Here is a 19,377-nt window from a genome sequence, read left to right as displayed (position 1 = left end):
ATGCTGCCCAGTCTCAACCCCGACTCCTGGCCTCAAGTGATCCTCAAAGGAGATCTCTCCCCCGTCCTGGTCACCTCTTGTGCCATACACTTCTGCTGCCTTTCTACCTTGCTTTGAGCCTGAAGCAGTGGTGCTATTGAACCAGACACTGAGCTGTGTCTAGTGTATCACAGCAACAAAAAACTGCCTAGAACCAGACTATCACCTCACAGGGTGTATCGTTTGCTCTTGGATTTACCCTGTTATGGTTAGACATGGTGTTCTGTCAATAAATAGTAATCAGGTAGATGACTGTGTTTGCCAGAGCTTCTGGGTCCTTGCTGATGGCTTTGACTAATTGTTCTATCAATTGCCAAGAGAAAGATATTAAAACCTCTGACAGCAATTTTAACATTGTTTACATATCTCTTTCATGCTGTTGATTTTTTGCTTCCTGTGTTTGAAACTCTCTTACTCAAAGCATACACAAATATATCTTTTCTGATTTATTAACTCTTATTATTATTGTTAATAACCCACTTTGGTTTTTTTTTAATCTATTTTATCTGACATTTGTATGGCTATTCTAGCCGTCTTATGCTAACTTCTGGTTTGGTGTGTGTGTTTCTAGGCTCTTGCTTTTCTCTTTGTGTGTTTATATTTAAGGGGAAGTGCCCTGTAAGTAGCTCAGAGTAGAGTTGCGTTTTCTTCCTGTGATATTGTGAAACAGATATTTAACCTTTGTTCTTGACTCTTGTGATACTTAATCTTCATTATGAGCTTGACGAGATTTGGAATCATCATGGAAACACACCTCTGAGCAGGTCTGTGAAGGTACCTCCGCCCTCAGAGTGGGAGTTACCATCCCATGCACTGTGGGGCTTGGGGAGGGGAGCATTCCTCCCAGTTTTTTGACTGTGGATGTGATTGGACCAGCTGCCTCACATGCCTTCGGGCACCCCTTCCCCACCATGATGAACTGAAGCCTCAAACCATGAGCCAGGCTGAACTCTTCCTGCTTTGTTCTGATTTTGTCGGGTGTTTTATCATAACAACAAGAAGAGTAGTACCTCTTGTAATGCCTAAAACCCTTGGAATCTCTAGTTGGTGTCTTTGTATACCAGAGAGTTAACTAGTAGCTAGGGACTCTTGGATAGGAATGGATGGGAGCTGGTTGCCAGGGAAACCATACGTGATCAGAACCCTGGCTTCAGACTCACATCTCCCATTCTAACTTGTCAGGTAAGGAGAAGGGTTACAGACTAAAAACATCATCAAAGGTTAGTGATACAATCAGCCATGTCTATGTAATAAAACTTCCATACACATTCAAAAGTGTCAGGTATGGAGGGTGTCTAGATAGATGAATACATAGGTCCTGGAGGGTTGGGCCCCAGGAGAGAGGATGGAAACTCTACACACCTTCCCACATGCCTTACTCTGTACAGCTCTCCCTCTGGGTATTTATCTGAATGTTTTATAAAATCATGTGTAATAAATCAACACATGTACATAAGTGCTTCCCAAATTCTGGGAGCTGACCTCACGGGAGGGGCTGGTAGAAAACCCAATTTGTAGCTAACTGATCAGAAGTGTGGGTGATGTCAGTCAACCCAAAGTCAGAAACTATCCAAAGTAAAATGACTTTACTGGAGGTGGAGGGTGAGATTGAAGATCATGGAGTGCTCGAAAGAGTCAAGAAAGCAGGCAGGAAAAGTGGGAGCCTCCAGGGTTGGATGCTGAGAAGGAACAGGCTGTGTGAGCAATAGAAGAGCAAGAAAATAATCTCTACACCAAATGAAAGTGACCATAAAGCAGGGCTCTGAAGACACTGACATGCATCCAGACCGTCTAGACAAGCCATCCCTGCAGATTCCTGTTGCCTGCAGTCAAAAGCTAGAGGCAATACAACTTCCCATTCCTAGGCAACAACTGAAACCTTGCATCAGTTGGGCCCGAATGGCCCCAGGCCCCATCAGAAAAGCTCTTTCAACGTTATTCCCACTGTAAATTTTCTTTTCACAGTGAGAACCTATCGAGTGTAAATGGCGTCTGAAGCAAGAGAGTCTCATGGGCCTGAATCCTCACCCTTCGGGATCTGGTACTATCTCTGGTAGTGTTAGGACTCAGAATCACAGGATACTGAGCTGATACTCACTGAAGAATTCCCCTCACAACATGGTTGCTGGTAGGGAAAAAATCCACACACATTTGGTGTCCATTGAAACGTTCTGCATCTGAGAGTAAAAGAAGAAAGACGGTGGTGGTTCCCTCCACCTCAGTCTCTGCCTTTTCTCCCGAGTGTTTTAGGCCATTGATATTTTATTTTATTTTTTTGGTTTTTTTGAGACAGGGTTTCTCTGTGTAGTTTTGGAGCCTGTCCTGGAACTCACTCTGTAGACCAGGCTGGCCTTGAACTCACAGAGATCCGCCTGGCTCTGCCTCCCGAGTGCTGGGATTACAGGCGTGCACCACCACTGCCCGGCAATATTTGATAGATAGGTAGATAGATAGGTAGATAGATAGATAGATAGATAGATAGATAGATAGATAGATAGATAGTGTGTGTGTGTGTGTGTGTGTGTGTGTACACAAGTGTATGTAGGTATCCTCAAGAGGTCAGAAAAGAACACTGGATCCCTGGAGCTGGAGTCCAGGTGGTTTTGAACCACCTGGAAGAAAAGCAGGTACTCCTAACCACCGAGCCTCTCTCCAGCACCTAACGTACATTTTTAACAGTTTCCGTGTTAGGGGAAGAACTTCGACCTTTGCACTTAAAGCTGTTTACTATTTCCTCTTGGCTAGCTGAACTGCTAACGTCATTAGTTTGTGCCTGGGGGCCACCATTAAGTCAAATACAGGTAACCCAAGCAGAATCATGGGGACGCTGAGACAGCTGGTCCAGGAACTAAGGTCATGACTATTGGATGGGCTGAGTACACAGCTCGGGCCTGCCCAGCAAAGGGTGATTCAAACCAGGCAGGACAGAGCGTGGTGAGAAGAGGTTCCATCGTGGGACTCAGAACAGGATCATATGGTATTTAAACTTCTGGGTTATTTCTAGAACTTTCCATTTGGAGCCTGGCTTATTGTAACTGAAAGTGTAGAAGTAAAACTTTAGCAGGGAGACCTTGGCTTTGGTTTGGTTTTCTGCAGCAGATGTCAGCTCTAATCCTTTGCTTCTTGGTGGCTGCCCAAGGAATTCATAGGTAGGTAGAAAGAGACATACATACATAGATGCATACATAGATACATACATGGGTGCTTAGATACATATATAGATGCCTAGATACATACATAGATGCATGGATACATACATAGATGCATACATAGATACATAGAAAGATATCCTTGATTTTTATGTTCTCTTGCAATTCATATGTATTATTTTCCATAAAATGTAGACATCTTGGGCTGGAGACAAGCCCCAGCCATTAACGTTAGGAGTTATTTGTGGCTCAGTCATGATGACCAGAGTTCAAATCCCAGCACCCACAGCAGCCAGCTCACAAAAACCTGTAACTTTAGCTCCAAGGAATGTGACACCCTGCTCTGGCTTCCATAGGCACCCATGGATACACATGTACCCCTCACAGACACAAACATAAATAAAAGAAAATGTAGCACTCTTCAAGACTATCTAGACACACATATCCCCTCTCCACCACTTACAATTATTATGTCTTTACATCTCTCTCTATATTTTTTTCCAAACTATATTTTTTCGTTTGAGGTAAAAAATAAGTTCAAAAAATTCTTATGAAGAACCATAAAGAAGATTATAATTTTCCCACATCTATGAAGAGCCTGTTCATAATTGAGCATTGGTCAGGGCTTTTCAGTAGCCTCTCCCACTAGGCCATTAATCTAGAAATCCACAGATAAATGAATCTTTTTGTGCAGTCAGAACTCTTGGGATTCAGTCACCGCACCCCAATCCACCCCCGACTTTATCCCCCACGAACATCACTGTGTCAAGGACCAAAAATGTTCAACACCGGAGCTTTCCTAGGACACTTTAGATTTAAGCTGCTATGCTCATCACTCAACATAACTGACTCTTCCCTACAGGCTCCATGGAACAGGTAAGAGAATGCTCTCCCATTTACATAAATTCAGGTGCAGAGCAACAGGCCTTTTCACATGTATTTCAGTCCTTAACAGATATATTTCTTCCTTTGTAAGTGAAGAATGCAGCTATCCAGTGCCTGTAACTGCCTTGTTCTCTCTTGGTTGACTCTGAAGAAGTCAAGCAAGGAGCTGGACCCTCATTTTTGACTCCTGGATCCTTGCATGTAACTTTCTAGTGTATAAATGAAATGGAACGGGGCCAGCAAGGAACCAGAACTGGGGCAGTGAGATGCCCCAGCAGGTCAAGGGGCTTGTTATCAAGGCTGATGACCTGAGTTCAATGCACAGAACCCACATAGTGGAAAGAGAGAACCCACTCACTCTACACAGCCTTCTCTCTCACAAAAGGGAAGAGAAAGACAAGAAAATGAGACAGTTAGCATGAAAATTCAGCATGACAGAGCACTTACTGGTCACTGGACACCTTCCAAGAGTAGGAAAGGTCAGCTGGGGAAATGGCTCAGCAGGTAAAGGTGCTTTTCGCCAAGCCTAGCAACCAACCTGAAGCTGTCACATAATGGACCTCACACCCTAACCCTAATCCTAAAAACTGACTCCTGAAAGTTGGCCTCTGACATGCATAAACACAATAAATAATAAATCTAATCTTAAAAAAATAAAGTCAATTATTGTAGAATAGTGGGGTACACCTGGATCTTCCCCACCTCTGCCTTCTGTCCCCTTGCCATCCTCACCTTTTACTCCTCTGTCCTCTGCCGGAAACACTCGGCAACTCCCTGAGCCAGAGCTCTGCACAGGTGACTACCACTCTGTCGCCGTTCATCCGACAGAGGAACACTCCTGATTATGTTGATCACAAAGATACCAAATTGCTTGCTCCCTGGAGTCAGGCTCTCCAAAGCTCACATCCCATTAAATGCAGGTGGTGGCAACCATCAGAGGAGTGAGGGGCAGGGAGGAGCCGGGATGAGTACCTGCGTGTGCTCCAGTTTAATCTAATCCCAAAGAACAGTGTCAGGAGGCGTGGCCTTCAGAAAGCAGTTGAGTGGCGAGTTATGTGTCCCTCTTTGTCCTCTTCCTTCTGTGTTCGAGGGTCAAGTTCCTGACCTCCAGAGGATGCCACCGTCTTAGAAGCAGACAGCTACCCTCTCCAGACGCCTATGCCCTGATTGCAGACTTCTCAGCAAATAAATTTCTGTTCTGCATAAGTTACTCAGACTGGTGCATCCTGTTACCGCTGCACAGAACAAATACGGGGCCCATTAGGACAAGATGGGAGCCTTTTAAACCTGAGAACAGTGAAGAGAAAGACCAGCTCCACAATTACCTGATTAAAGCAAGCTTTATTTAATATTGGCCAGGAAGGTGGACACTGGCCAGGTCCATACCCAGAGTTCCCAGAAAAGGGCCCCAGTTTAAGTGAGGCAGGTGCTCATAAAGGCGAAATCCCCCCCCCCCCCCCCGCCACCCCTAGGCTGGAGAGATGGCTCAATGGTTAAGAGCACTGGCTGTTCTTCCAAAAGTCCTGAGTTCAATTCCCAGCAACCACATGGTGGCTGAAAACCATCCGTAATGAAACCTGGTGCCCTCTTCGGGCCTGCAAGGATACATGAAGGCAGAACACTGTATACATAATAAATAAATAAATAAATAAATAAATAGATAGATAGATAGATAGATAAATAGATAAATAGATAAATCTTTTTAAGAATGCACCCCCCCAGTCTACAGTACTTCCCACTTTCATCCAATGGGGGGTGGGAGGCAAGCATGCATCCTGACCTACTTCCTGCCTTCCTATCCCCCGCCTATGTGTGATCAAGCACATCCAGTGCAGCTGGATCAACCAAACTTGTTTAGGGAAGTGGAACCCTGTCCCCCATCTCCAGAGGTGTCTGTCCTTAGGCAAGTGGGGCTTACAGGGTAACTTGAGCCCTCACAGAGCCTCTCCCTTGGCCAGCTCTGTCTTTATCAATTGGGTTGTCAGGGAACACTCAGGTTAACTCTCATGTGAAGGTTTTTACAGGCAACAGGTGATCGTATAAGAAGACAGACCTCAACTAGATTACGCAGAATGTAGCAGCCGGAGGTGTGTCTGGCAGGGCAGAGCTGCACCCCTCAGCAAATGTTTTCAATGGAGTTAGAGTCTCCCATGTGAAATGAAGTTCCCAGGAGTAAAGCCTCACCTGTGCTAAAAATTCTACAAGGCTATCTATAATGGTCTTGATTTCAGAGTGTTGGAATGTTGCGGAGATTGTCCCACATTGCAATAATCTATCTGTGTGGTGTTTCCACAAAGATACTTGAAAAATACCTTGATTTATGACTTACATTCTCTAATTATAAAAGCCTCATGAAACTGCTGTTGCCATATTGAAATGTGGCATTTGGGATAACCTAAATCTGTGTTTCTGGGCCGTGGCCACTCATATTTGGCTTCAGAATAAATTCTTCTCTTACTCCCTTTGAGGTAAGAGTGTGCTTTTGCAGGCTGGACATGGTGATGCTCAACTTTAGTTCCAACACTTGGGAGGCAGAGGCAGGCAGATCTCTGAGTTTGAGGCCAACCTGGTCAACTGAGCGAGTTCCAGGATGGCTACTCAGCTGTGCATCATCCTGGGAGTGGAGTCAGCCCTGCTGACTCCAAGGCATCCCTTCTCTCAATGCATCTCGGCTATTTAGTCTCTCACACAACTCCTGGAGTTTATTTTGTCCTGCTTTGTTTTGTTTTGATTTTTTTGTTTGTTTGTTTTTCCAGACAAGGTTTCTCTGTGTAGCTTTGGAGCCTTTCCTGGAACTCATTCTGTAGCCCAGGCTGGCCTCGAACTCACAGAGATCCACCTGCCTCTGCCTCCCGAATGCTGGGATTACAGGCATGTGCCACCACAGCCCGGCTTCTGGAGTTTGTTTTGGACAGCCTCAAATGCCGTTTCTCCAGGACTCAGCACCGAATCAGTGGTCTCAGTGGTCCGGCACTGGTCTGGTCCTTCATGCCGATAACTGATACCCACTCTTGTCCTTGAGACTGAGTCTCCCTCTCCCAACATGTACTTAGCTCTTGTCAAAAGCACTTGCATCTCGGTCACCAGCACCTCCTATCCCTTGGTATCGGAGGACCTCAGTTACCTTCCAGGAAAGAAGAAATGTGTTGGCACACATCCAATGCCTCTCCCGTGCCAGTCACTGGGCCAGGCTCTAGGCCATGTTGTCCTTTTGTCTTTCCAGGTTGGGAAATGCTCATGCAGTCTCCCAATATTCAGGCAAAAGGCCACATGCTCCTTTGGTTCCAAGATAAGACATTTCTTAAGGTCACCTGACTGGAAGAGAGCAAGTTGGAAGACTGCTCACTCAGTCCAGCCTGAGAGTTTGGGTAGCACCAAGTGCCCCCAGGCTTCCCAGTCCACAACTAAACCTGGGTCCCAGCTTCCAGTTACCCTTCCTGACACTATGTCAGCCCACCCTCCACTCTTTCCCTCTCTTTCTCTCCCTCCCTCCCTTCTCCCCTCCCTCCCTCCCTCTCTCCTTCTCCCCCTACTCCCCTTTCTTCCTTCCCTCCTCCCTCCTTCTCTTCCTTACATCTCTGTCCCTTCCTCCCCTTTTCCTCTCTCCCCCTTTCTCCCCACTCTCTCTAGGGTCTCATGTAGCCCAGACCTCGAACTCATGATGTAGCCAAGGATGACTTGGAATTCATGATCCCCCTGCCTGCACCTCCCAAGTGCTAGGATTTCAGACTTGTGCCACAATGAACCTACAGGCCCTGGGGTAGAGCCCAGGACTCTGAGGGTGGTAGACAAGCACTCTGCCAGCTGAGCTCTAACCCCAGCCCTATTCTTTCTTTGATGCTGGAGACTGAACACAGGGTCTTCAACGTGCTGAATCTACTAGGCTACAGAGTTCCAGCCCTGCTGAGGGACTTCCCAGAGCTGCTCACTGTCAACAGTGCCACGGCTCTGTCATCTCCCCAGCCTGGATCCCTCACTTACACACCATGCTGCCAGCCTGCCTTTGGAGAGAATCAAACCCTGGGGGTCACACTTGAGCTTAAAAGCAACTTGGCCCCTGAATAGCTTGTGCTGTGACTTGGGCCTCACTTCTCTGAGCCTCTGTTTTCTCCTACAAAGTGCGGTGAGGCAGATCGACCCCCCGCCCTTATAAGCCCCCACAGAAAAGCTCCTTCCTCTGCCTGGGTATCTGGACGCATTGTTTCAATCTCTTTGTTTTAAAGCTAAGTTTAAAAGCAACCAAACCGAGATGGCACTCACAGTGGCTGCCACAGATGCTGCTGCTGTGGGAATCTGCACTGTACACAAAACAGGATGTAACAATGTCACTGGGCATTTAGAGAAAACGTAGCCATTAGGCAACAAAAGCTCTGGAAATCATGTCTGCACTTGGAGGCATCTCCCAACAATGCCTCCTTTCGGGAGGGGCCCCAAGACCACCGCTGACAGTTTCCTTCAGGCCTCATCAATGTTTTTCGTTGTTTAAAGACACACATTAATTTAGAGTCTCCTCCCATTCTCTCCGTAAATTACAGCATTCAGAAGAAGTGGCAGCTGCTGTAATTAAGACACAGTTAATTGCCCGTCTCCTTAATTGCAATGATAGGATTTTGACAGTTTGGTAAATAAGAATTGTTTGGTTTCCTCTGGCAACTTCAGCCTCAGCCAGCTCTCCCCTGCCAGTGCAGAAACACCCCTCTCTGGGACAAAGGGTACAGTCCAACCCAAGAGAACAGGAGGGTGAGCAGGTTGTTCCACCTCCCTCTCCTCTCTCTGCCAGAGCCTGCCCAGCACTGCCTCTTCCACTGGCCCCCAAGTAGTGGTGGGGGTCTCCACACTTCTCAATCATCACAGGAGCCTGTTCCATGGAAAGCACAGAAGCAGGATCCTTCCACTGTACAGCAGCCGTCTCCTTCACTAAAGGAAGCCAGAAAACACCCAAAGTCGGGGAGCAAAGCCAGGAACTCAGCTCAGCATTTCTGCCCCACAGCCTGCCTTCCCCACTGGTCTTGAAGAATGTTTCATAGAAGCAGAGAGATTCTGGGGGTCACACAAAGGTGTGTTCAGAGCTGTAGCGTTAGTGTTTGGTTGCTATGCCGAAATGCCTGGCTTAATCAACTTACAATGGAGAAAAGAGGGTCTTGCCTCACAGTGTGCCGCTTTCGGCCTATGGTCCGTTGGCCTGTTGCTATGGGACCTGTAGTGAGACAGTGCATCATGTCAAGAGTGGGTAGGAATGGAAGGCTTGGGGCCAAGATGTGAAACAGAAGAAAGGATCAGAGTCCCACTACACCCCTTCCAGGCACACTGCCAAGGACCTAAGACCTCCTAGTCGACCCCCACCTCTTAAAGATCCACCACTTCCCAGGACATTAAGCTGGGTACCGACTTCTTAGCACATGGGCCTTGGACGGTACTTACTTAGCCAACCCTTTATCTTGACTGATGGTGTAAAAGTAAGCCGGAGATTGTACATGTGCAGAGCTCAGCTGCTTCCATAACAAATAGCATTTTAAGAAGAATTTAAGTATCAGTGTGTGTGGGAGAGTGTGAAAGTATGTGTGCATATGTGTATGTATGTGCACATGTGTGTAAATGTGGAGGCCAGAGGACAACTTGCAGAAGTCGGTTCTCTCCCTCTACCATGTAGATTCCAAGAAGCAGACTCAGATCATGAGCTTGGTGGTAAGTTGTCTTAATGCTCTAAGCCATCTTCCTAGCCCCCAAATTGAATTTTTAGGAGGCAAATAATAATAATAATAATAATAATAATAATAACAACAACAACTATGTCATGATTGTAGTAACTGTTCAATAGAGGTTATACAGCAAGCAATCTTATTTCACATTTTATGTAAACTTCTTTGTATTTATATTTTTTATTCACATTGATCTATTTCCATAGGCTTAATTGTATGGGAACCATGATCCACATTCCAGACTTCTATTCTGGACATTTGTAAGGTTTTGCTACTTTCCAGTGACAGCATATGAAGAAGCTGGGGTGCTAGACCCAATTCTTGGAGCTTCCTAGGAGCCTAGAGAAGTGTTTGCACTTGCCTACTGTAGCATAAATCTTAAAGGGTCTTATTAATAAAAACAAACCCAAGCCAGGTATTGGGGTGAATGCTGGAAGATCAAAGAAGCAGAACAAGCCACAGCTACCTCACCTTACCAATTCCTCAGCTGATCCTGTTTTCTCAGACTAGAAGAAGCCTCTGAGTCCTCATCCAGAATGAATCTCAGCTGAACTGCTGCTCAAAAGTGTAAAAGCTTAACCAGCCTAGTTCCTGGTCCTCACGCTTTATATACCTTTCTGCTTTCTGCCATCACTTCCTGGGATTAAAGGCGTGAGTCACCAAGCCTGGCTGTTTCTAGTGATCTAGATGGATCTCTGCCTCCCAAGTGATAGGATTAAAGGTGTGTGTCTAACCTCTATGTTTAATAGCATGGCTGTTCTGTTCTCTGACCCCAGATAAGTTTATTAGAGTGCACAATATTTTGGGGAACACAATATCACCACAGCCTGCCTTCCTGTAGAGTAGGGAGTGGGGAGTGGGGAGGGACATAGAATCAACCTTGATAGCAATAAAGACATCACTCCGGTTGTATTGTAGCAGCCATGCTATTAGTTGGTCCTGCTTCCCGAAGGGCACACAGGGCTGAGAGACTGAAAGAGATGACAATGGCCATGTTTTCATCGGAGTTCCTGCCCTTTCCTAAGAGAGCCACAAAGGAGTTTTCAATAGAACAATGAGTGAAAGTAAATAAGCAAAAAAGTCCTCAAAAGTGGGGTTGCCCTCTAAGGTCAGTGGCCTCGTCCTGCTCGGCACCTGGGTAGATTTGGCTCCACAGAGGCAAGATGGAAGCTTGAGTCCAGTGGGAAGCAGTCACTGGATGTCCTTAAGGGTACTGTTTTACCATGCTGTAGGGGAGTGGCCGCCATCACACCCTCCCAGCACCACCTGAACCTCACATTTTCTCTCTGTGTCTTCCCCACACAGTCTGAAGCCTCCAACAGACCACACAAAACACCCAGATGCAGGTCTTGCTCACAACTAGACATACATAGCTACACTTGGATGTGACAGACACGGTTAGCAGTTAAGGTAACTTTTTTTTTCCTTCCGGAGCTGAGGACCGAACCCAGGACCTTGGGCTTGCTGGGCAAGCGCTTTACCACTAAGCTAAATCCCCAACCCCTACAATAACTTTTTGAGAACTGGAAACACATCTCTCTAAGCCCCTCTGGTTTTTAAGATTTCTATTGAAAACCGTCTGTCATTGTGAGGGCTTGCCTTCATATGAACTTGATCTTTCTTTCTGGCCATTTTCAATATTATTTCTTCACTCTGTATATTCAGTGTTTTAACTATAATATGATATGTGCAATTTCTTCCTTGATGTTGTTTTCTTTATTTAGGAGACTATTTCTTTGTTTGATTGAGACAGAGTCTCATTATATAAGGCTGCCTGGCCTAGAACTCGATCTGTAGACCAGGCTGGCCTCAAACTCACAGAGATGCACCTGCCTCTGCCTCTCCAGTGCTGAGTTCAAAGGCGTGCAACACAGCACCTTGCCCATGCAGAATTTCTTTTTCTGGTCCTGTCTATATGGTGTTCTGTGTATGTCTTATATCTAAATGGACATCTCTTTCCCTAGATTTGGGATTTTTGCCTATTCAAAATATTTCCTGTCTTTGGCATGAAATTATTTTCCCTCCTCTTTAAAATTATATTCATAGTTTTTTTTTTCTGTTATGGCTTCCCAAGGATCTTCATACTCCATTCACTCATTTTTATAAAAACTGTCATTTATCTTGACAAAATGATTTAATTCCTCTATCTTTTCTTCAAGCCCTAATATTATATCCTTTCACATGCTCCATTCTACTGGTAAGACATTCCTCTAAGCTTTTTATTGGACTTACTAAAATTTCCCCTTTCATAATCATTTCAGTTTGTTGGGTTGTTTTTGTTTATAGTGTTTCTATCTCCTTATTGAATTCTATTTTCATATCCCAAATTAACATCCTAATTTCAATCAGCTGTTCATATTCTCTTGGAATTTATTCAAGAATTTATTCTTGAGGTTGGGGATTTAGCTCAGTGGTAGAGCACTTGCCTAGCAAGCACAAGGCCCTGGGTTCGGTCCTCAGAGCCAGGAAAAAAAAAAAAAGAGACAAATAATTTATTCTTGTCTTTAACTTATTTGAACACATAGATAATTGTATTATAAATTTGTAGTTGTCCTTTGCAGAGAGTGAGTGAAGTCCTGAGCAGATGCATATTGTTGGCCTGGGCAGAGTCATGTTACTGGTGTTTGTGCTGGGATCTGGCCACGGGGTTAACTTGCTGGTTCCGTGTGTTGCTGTTGACTAATTCAGGTCACCTTCCTTCTTTGAGCAGAAGTGTTTGCAGAGTCCAAGGACTAGTCTGCAGTGGGGTTAAAGTGACATTTCCTCTTTTACACCGCTGGTCCCGGACACCAGCATCTGTCAGCAGACCTCCCTGAGAGGAGAGTCCTGTCACCATCCGGCAGTGAGCCACCCTGAAAAGAGCACAGCAGCTGACCACAAAGCAATCGTTCTTTAAGAATTTGTTGTTTTAGAAAACTCATTGCTTCACAAAAACAAAAACAACAACAACAAAACAGAAATGAAAGTGGAAGGGAGGCTGATGGAGGGAGGCTGATGGAGGGAGGCTGATGGGGAGGGAGGCTGATGGAGGGAGGCTGATGGGGAGGGAGGCTGATGGGGAGGGAGGCTGATGGGAGGGAGGCTGATGGGGAGGGAGGCTGATGGAGGGAGGCTGATGGGGAGGGAGGCTGATGGGGAGGGAGGCTGATGGAGGGAGGCTGATGGGGAGGGAGGCTGATGGAGGGAGGCTGATGGGGAGGGAGGCTGATGGAGGGAGGCTGATGGGGAGGGAGGCTGATGGGGAGGGAGGCTGATGGGGAGGGAAGCCGTAAGATCTTGAGCTGGGGGTATAATGTGCTCAGAATGCACCACATACATGTATGAAACTGTCAGGTAATAAATTTAATCTAAAGAAAAGAGGGGAGGCTAGAGACAGTTCAGCAGGACAGCACATGCTTGGCATGTGAGAGGCTCTGGGTTGGACCTCCAGCATGAAAAGACAAATTATGTAATGTAGCAAACAACTAAAGACTAGTCAAAGAAGGTCAAAGGTGTATCCGTGTTCATTGTACTTCTCAATATATTCTTTCAGCTCTCCTGTGTCTGACATTTTCTCGTTGCTATGACAAGATGCCGATATAAACAACTAAGGGAAGGTTGATTCAGGCTCCTGGTTTGAGCAGATACAGTCCATCATGGCAAGAAGGCTTGATGACCGGAGCGCCAGGCTGTGGGCACATTCCTGTCAGTGGTCAGCGAGAAGAGAGAGACAAATGCTGTGCACAGATGGTCTGCTCCAGTTTTCTTTTTTATTTAGCCTGGGACCCTACCCTGTGAAATGGTGTCACTCACACTCAGGGTGGTTTCCCATCTCAGTTAAAGCTCTCTGGGAACACCTCCACAAACATGCCCAGGGGTGCATCTCCCAGGAGATTCCAAATTCAGTCAAGTTGACTGAAGATTAGCATCAAGGCAATTGTGACTTCTTCTTCAGGTTGTCAAGTCTGGAAGCCTAACCATTAAGTGACTCTTCCCCAGAGACTGCTGGGGACTTACTAGCTGGGGACATCATCTCTTCATCAATGTCTCATTTCTCCTGTGGTGATTAGAGAGCTCAGAGAGTTTTTTCATTTGCATAGAAGCTCTAAATATTCCCTTAAGATGAAAGGATGGTTCAGTGGACAAAGGCACTTGCCACCAAATTCAAAGATCTAAGTTCGATCCCTGGGACCCACATAAAGGTGAAAAGGAAGCACTGACTTCTGTTAGTTATCCACACACACACACACACACACACACACACACACACACACACAGACTGCATGCCCCTCTCCCTCACTAAATAAATGGAGGGAGTCTTAAAAACAACATATGGTCTCACAATTCAGGTAATATAGGAAAACAGAGGAACATTGAAGTAATGTACCATCTTCAACCCAGAGAGACTAGTATGCATCTTTATGATCATTAATTAAATCATGGCTACTATTGGGGGAGTGTGTAGTGTCATGGTGCCTAGTTAGTCAGAATTCATTCTAGGATAGAGCAGCTGTGCTGAGAATCCCTCCCCTGCCATCTACAAACATCCCTTTTATTCACTAACTTAGAAAATGCAGCTAGCCAGCCAGGGCTGGTTTCCTGCCACTTCTCAGGTTTCCTCTTAGACTTCTCTACCTACCTCCTCTAAAGGTGACTTTCAAAACGGAGGAGCCTCTAGTCCCAGGTAGAGGGACCCAGTGCAGGAGAACATGGTGTGTCCAAGATCCTACCCTCAGCACTGCATCTCCACATCTGCTGTGAGTGTGTGCTGATCTTTTGATCTTGTTAATTCATAACTTCCCTGTGCAAGAACACCAGAGTTAGAGGTTTGTGGCCCCACCTTCAGGCAGCCACATCTAAGACTTGTCAACAGAAGTTCAAGGTCATCCTCAGCTACAAAGTGAACTCAAGACCAGCCTGAGATAAATGAGACCCTGTCTCAAACAATGGTAAAGAAAGATTGGTATATTTTAGTTAAAATGCAAATTAAAACTGGACTTCCAATTTAAACTGATTTGGATTCAAATCCTAGATTCATGACTTCCCTGTTGTAGGATTTCTGGTTAAGTCCTTCAGCTTCTCTTAGTTCTTATTAAAATGGAAATGCTTGGCTCTCCGGGTCATGGCAGAGACTGGGATGGTTAGGTATTAGGTAGCTCAAACAGGGTTCTTCTCCCGAATGAGACTCAATGCACCACTTCCTTTCCCCTGGGCCCAATATGTTGTTTTGTCCTCATATTTACATTTTCCATGGTTGTCTGCTTTCAACAAAATGCCATGTCACCAAGACTCTGGTATGAGATTGTGTTGTGGTGATGTGGGTTAAGCTCCCAGGGGGAGCCCAGCCTTGGCCCAGGCTCCCCTACGTGCCATCTGGAGCCTCACAGAAATATTTCACTTCCTACTTGCAAACTTGATTTGATTGAGAAGTGCCCTGTTTCCAGGCCGACCTACGGTAGACAACGCCAGTGTTTGTTTTGGTCTTAGATGTTTGCTGTAGCTGGGTCTCAACGACCATTCCATAGCCATTCTGTTCTCAGGCTGTGACTTGCTTTTCTGTGTAGTCATGCTATTGTGACTTGTGGATCGGTTGGAATCACATTCCTGAACAACTAAAAGCCTCCTCGGATGGTTTTAGCAGCAGCGGGTTTCTGAAGCCTGGTGTCATTTAGACCAGGCAGTGCTGGGTTCCTTTGTCCCTGGGCCAACCTACTTTCTCAGTCCCAGCTTGCAACGGACACAAACAGCACCAGATCCTTGACCTTACATTACCCTTGGGGTAATGTTTACAGAAAAGCAAGTTGTAGTGATCTGATAGTCCGGGTCATGGATACCTGTACAGTTGTCCCTTTGACACCAATTCCTGCCCTTTCGTTTAATGCACAGCTATGCTTCTGTTAGAGATTTTCAAAACTCTCTTTTCTCTCAGCCTGAAAGGCGTTGCTTAGCAAAACTTTTCACCCCAGTGCATCATAATCCTCTTTGAATGATGTAAAGGGATCAAGTCTCACAGCTCTGCCATGTGCTCTCGAAGCATACCCCACACAGGGAGGTGACTCAAATGCTCACTGCCCTCAGAGGAGGGCTGCTTTGAAGAACAAGGAGGCCCCTGCCCACTGCTGCCCAAGCCGGTAATGCCAGCAAGGCCGTCACTTCTTGTGTCTCTCCCCTCGCTCAGTGGTTGTATTACTAAATAGAGGATTGCTTTTGAGGTTTTCAAGAAACGGAGTTTCTCTGTGTCGTCCTAGCTCCTAATTGTCCTGGAACTCGCTCTGTAGAGCAGGCTGGCCTCAAACAAGATATCTGCCCACCTCTGCTTCTCAAGCACTGGTGAGGATTGTATTTTTAATAGGTGCTCACACCTTATAACTTTATGATTGAAAATTCTTTGCAAAGCCAAGAATTCTGTCCCCCACCACCCCCAGATTTTATGTATGTGTATATATCTGTGTGTGGGTATGTGCACATGAGCACAAGTGGCCAACCAGACAAGAAGAGGGTATCAGATCCCCTGGAGCTGCCCAAGTACAGCAAGCTCTTATAACCCTTGAGCTATCCCCCTGGCCCTAAAAATTATTTTAGAAGGTGAATAGTTCGCTACTTGGGATGCTGAATCGTTTCCTTGGTATTTTAATGAATTGTCAAAGAAGTGTTGTATACCTAGATTTCATGAGGTTTACCTATGATCTAAGAAGACTAAGGTTTTAAAGACTTAACCAGGTTATTAGATAGCTTCAAGGATAAGTTAGTTGTTTCTTTCATTTATTCCAAGCATGTTTCAAGCCCTTCTTGAGTGGGGAACACTTTGTAAGACTGTGAGATAAGAACCCCCACAGAGGCTACCATAAGAACATGGCCTAGGGGGTTGGGGATTTAGCTCAGTGGTAGAGCGCTAGCCTAGCAAGCGCAAGGCCTTGGGTTCGATCCTCAGCTAAAAAAAAAAAACAAAAAAACAAAACTACACAGAGAAACCATGTCTCAAAAAAAAAAGAAAAGAAAACAAAACAAAACAAAACAAAAGCCAGGCAGTGGTGGCACATGCCTTTAATTCCAGCACTTGGGAGGCAGAGCCAGGCGGATCTCTGTGAGTTCAAGGCCAGCCTGAGCTACCAAGTGAGTTCCAGGAAAGGCGCAAAACTACACAGAGAAACCCTGTCTCAGAAAAAAAAAAAAAAAAAAAAAAGAACATGGCCTCCAGGGTCTATGAGCTTACATTTTGGTGGATGAGGTAGGAGACTGTACAAAGTAGATGTTTTGCTATTGTTCGAAGAAGCTAGATTTTATCCAAGACTCAGTGTAAAATTGCCATTTACAAAAAAATTGTTTTAAATGTCAACATGTTTAAATTAATACAGAAACCAATAAACCAAAGAGGGAAAGACTCAGAACCAAAACACATTATAGAATTTACCAAAGGCCACTTTGATCAAGACATCAGGCAGAAATGTTATAGGTCCTGAAGAAAGCCTTGAAACATGACTGGATTTAGATTGGAAAAGAAAGGGTAAGGTTCAGGCAAGAGAATTCACATCAGGACTCTGGGATGGGGGTGGGAGTAAGGGAGGTGAACCTTCCAGAAGTGTGGCGACTACTACCCTAAGGGAACAACAGAGCCCCGTCAACGCAATTCAAGTGCTGAAAGCTCTTGTCTGACCAACCTCTCAGGACATGGAGCCTCACCTGCTTCTGAGTGCCAAACCATGAGTCTAGCACCCCATGTGGTCTCTATGCTGTCGCGTGACTAAGACGCCTCGAATGGCCAGCGCACAGACTCAACTCTTCCAAGGAATGGGGGCTTTACAAAATACAAACAGAATCAACAGGTGCTATTTACAGGTGGCTGAAAACGCCACCCCGACTCCCTGACGCTACAGTTTGGATGTAGTCGGCCACCAAAGGGTCCGGTCCATGAGTTAGAAGGTGCTGGAATCGTGAGGGAGGCATAAGAAGTTACCCCTGGGACCAAGGTAGTTCTCATGCGATTCCTTGAGCTAAGACGGCTGTTTAAAAACCCAGCAGGTTCTTTACAGACTGAGCCATCTCCTCGGCCCCCCCCCCTTTATTTTGTGGAGCTGAGGATCGAACCCAGGGCCTTGTGCTTGCTAGGCAAGCACTCTACCACTGAGCGTTTTGGCTCCCTGTCTCACTGCATGATTTCTTCTTCTTACCTGTCTCCACTATGAGTCTTGCTAATGTTGGTACCATGCTTCAATAGCCACAAATGTCAGATATACAGACTTATTTTCTTTGTGTAATGGCCTAGCCTCAGCAACGTTGTTACTGTAGTGAAAACGCAGTGCACTGACTATTCTTTGAGATTTCTAAATCTTGGTGGATTAAACACTAGAGAAGAGTTTAGGGCCCTGACTCTAATATTTTATTCCTGCCTCTTCTCTAAACAGACTAATTGACAATGTGCCATTTATTCATTTATTACTTATTCATATATGGGTTAAACCTACCAAGTAATTGCCACTAATTCCACATTGTACTAAGGGCACCCGACATCTGATTTGGTAATACTATTTTCTATCGCAAGGTCATGTTGTACAGCGATCCTCCTACATCCATTTCTCAAGTGCTGGCATTTAGACCACCAGGCCCAGACAACAATATATTTTTTAAAGATTTATTTATTAAGTATACAGAAGAGGGCTCCAGATCTCATTATAGATGGTTGTGAGCCACCATGTGGTTGCTGGGAATCGAACTCAAGATCTCTGGAAGAGCATTCAGTGCTCTTAACCTCTGAGCCATCTCTCCAGCCCAACAATATTATTTTTTAACTTTTGTGTGTGTGATAGAAGTCAATGCAGGTTTTAAAATTACTTTTAAATTGTTTTTAATTCTTCTGTTTTTTGTTTTTTGTTATTTAGGTTTTTTAAAAATAATTTATTTAACTTTATTTTATGTGCATTGGTATGAAGGTGTCAGATCCTCTGAAACTGGAGTTGGAGACAGTTGTGAGCTGCCATGTGGTTGCTGGGAATTGAACCCGGGTCCTCTGGAGAGCAGCCAGTGCTCTTAACCACGGAGCCATCTCTCCAGCACCCTAAAATTACTTTTAAACCAAGTCTTCAGAAAGCCTGTCTCCATTAGGAAAAACTTCTCAGGGGCCTGACGTTGGAGAAAATGCCCAGGATTTCTGAAGCAATCTTGTCTACCCCTACAGCCTTTGTTTTGGGGAAAACTAAAGTGTAAAGCTGTGATAGCGTTGTGGGGCTGGGAGCAAATGTGGTTCCTATTTTACACGGGGCAATGAGGCTCAGCTTAGTGGCAGAGCGTGGACTCAGTTGCTAGCACTAAATAGATGAGGTGATAGGTGGGCCCGCCAGACAACACTAAATATTAGAACTGGATGTCTGTGGCAATGTAGAAATTGTCTCATGACATTGTCAAAGGAAAACCAAAGATTACTCAAGAGAATAGATGACAAAGCTCCAAATAGATAGACACACATATACACATTTATGGAATATGTAAATAGGCATAATTATGGAGGCCTTTAATATCATAGTATTATTTTTCTGAGTATATTATGCTTTCAGTTCAAAAAGTGTTTTATGATGTCTGAGTCAGCTATCCACTACTATAACGAAATACCTGAGATAATCAACTTGTAAGAA

The sequence above is a fragment of the Onychomys torridus genome, chromosome 11 (genome assembly GCF_903995425.1).
Source record: "Onychomys torridus chromosome 11, mOncTor1.1, whole genome shotgun sequence".
NCBI lineage: Eukaryota > Metazoa > Chordata > Mammalia > Rodentia > Cricetidae > Onychomys > Onychomys torridus.
Note: the sequence above shows the minus strand (reverse complement) of the source record.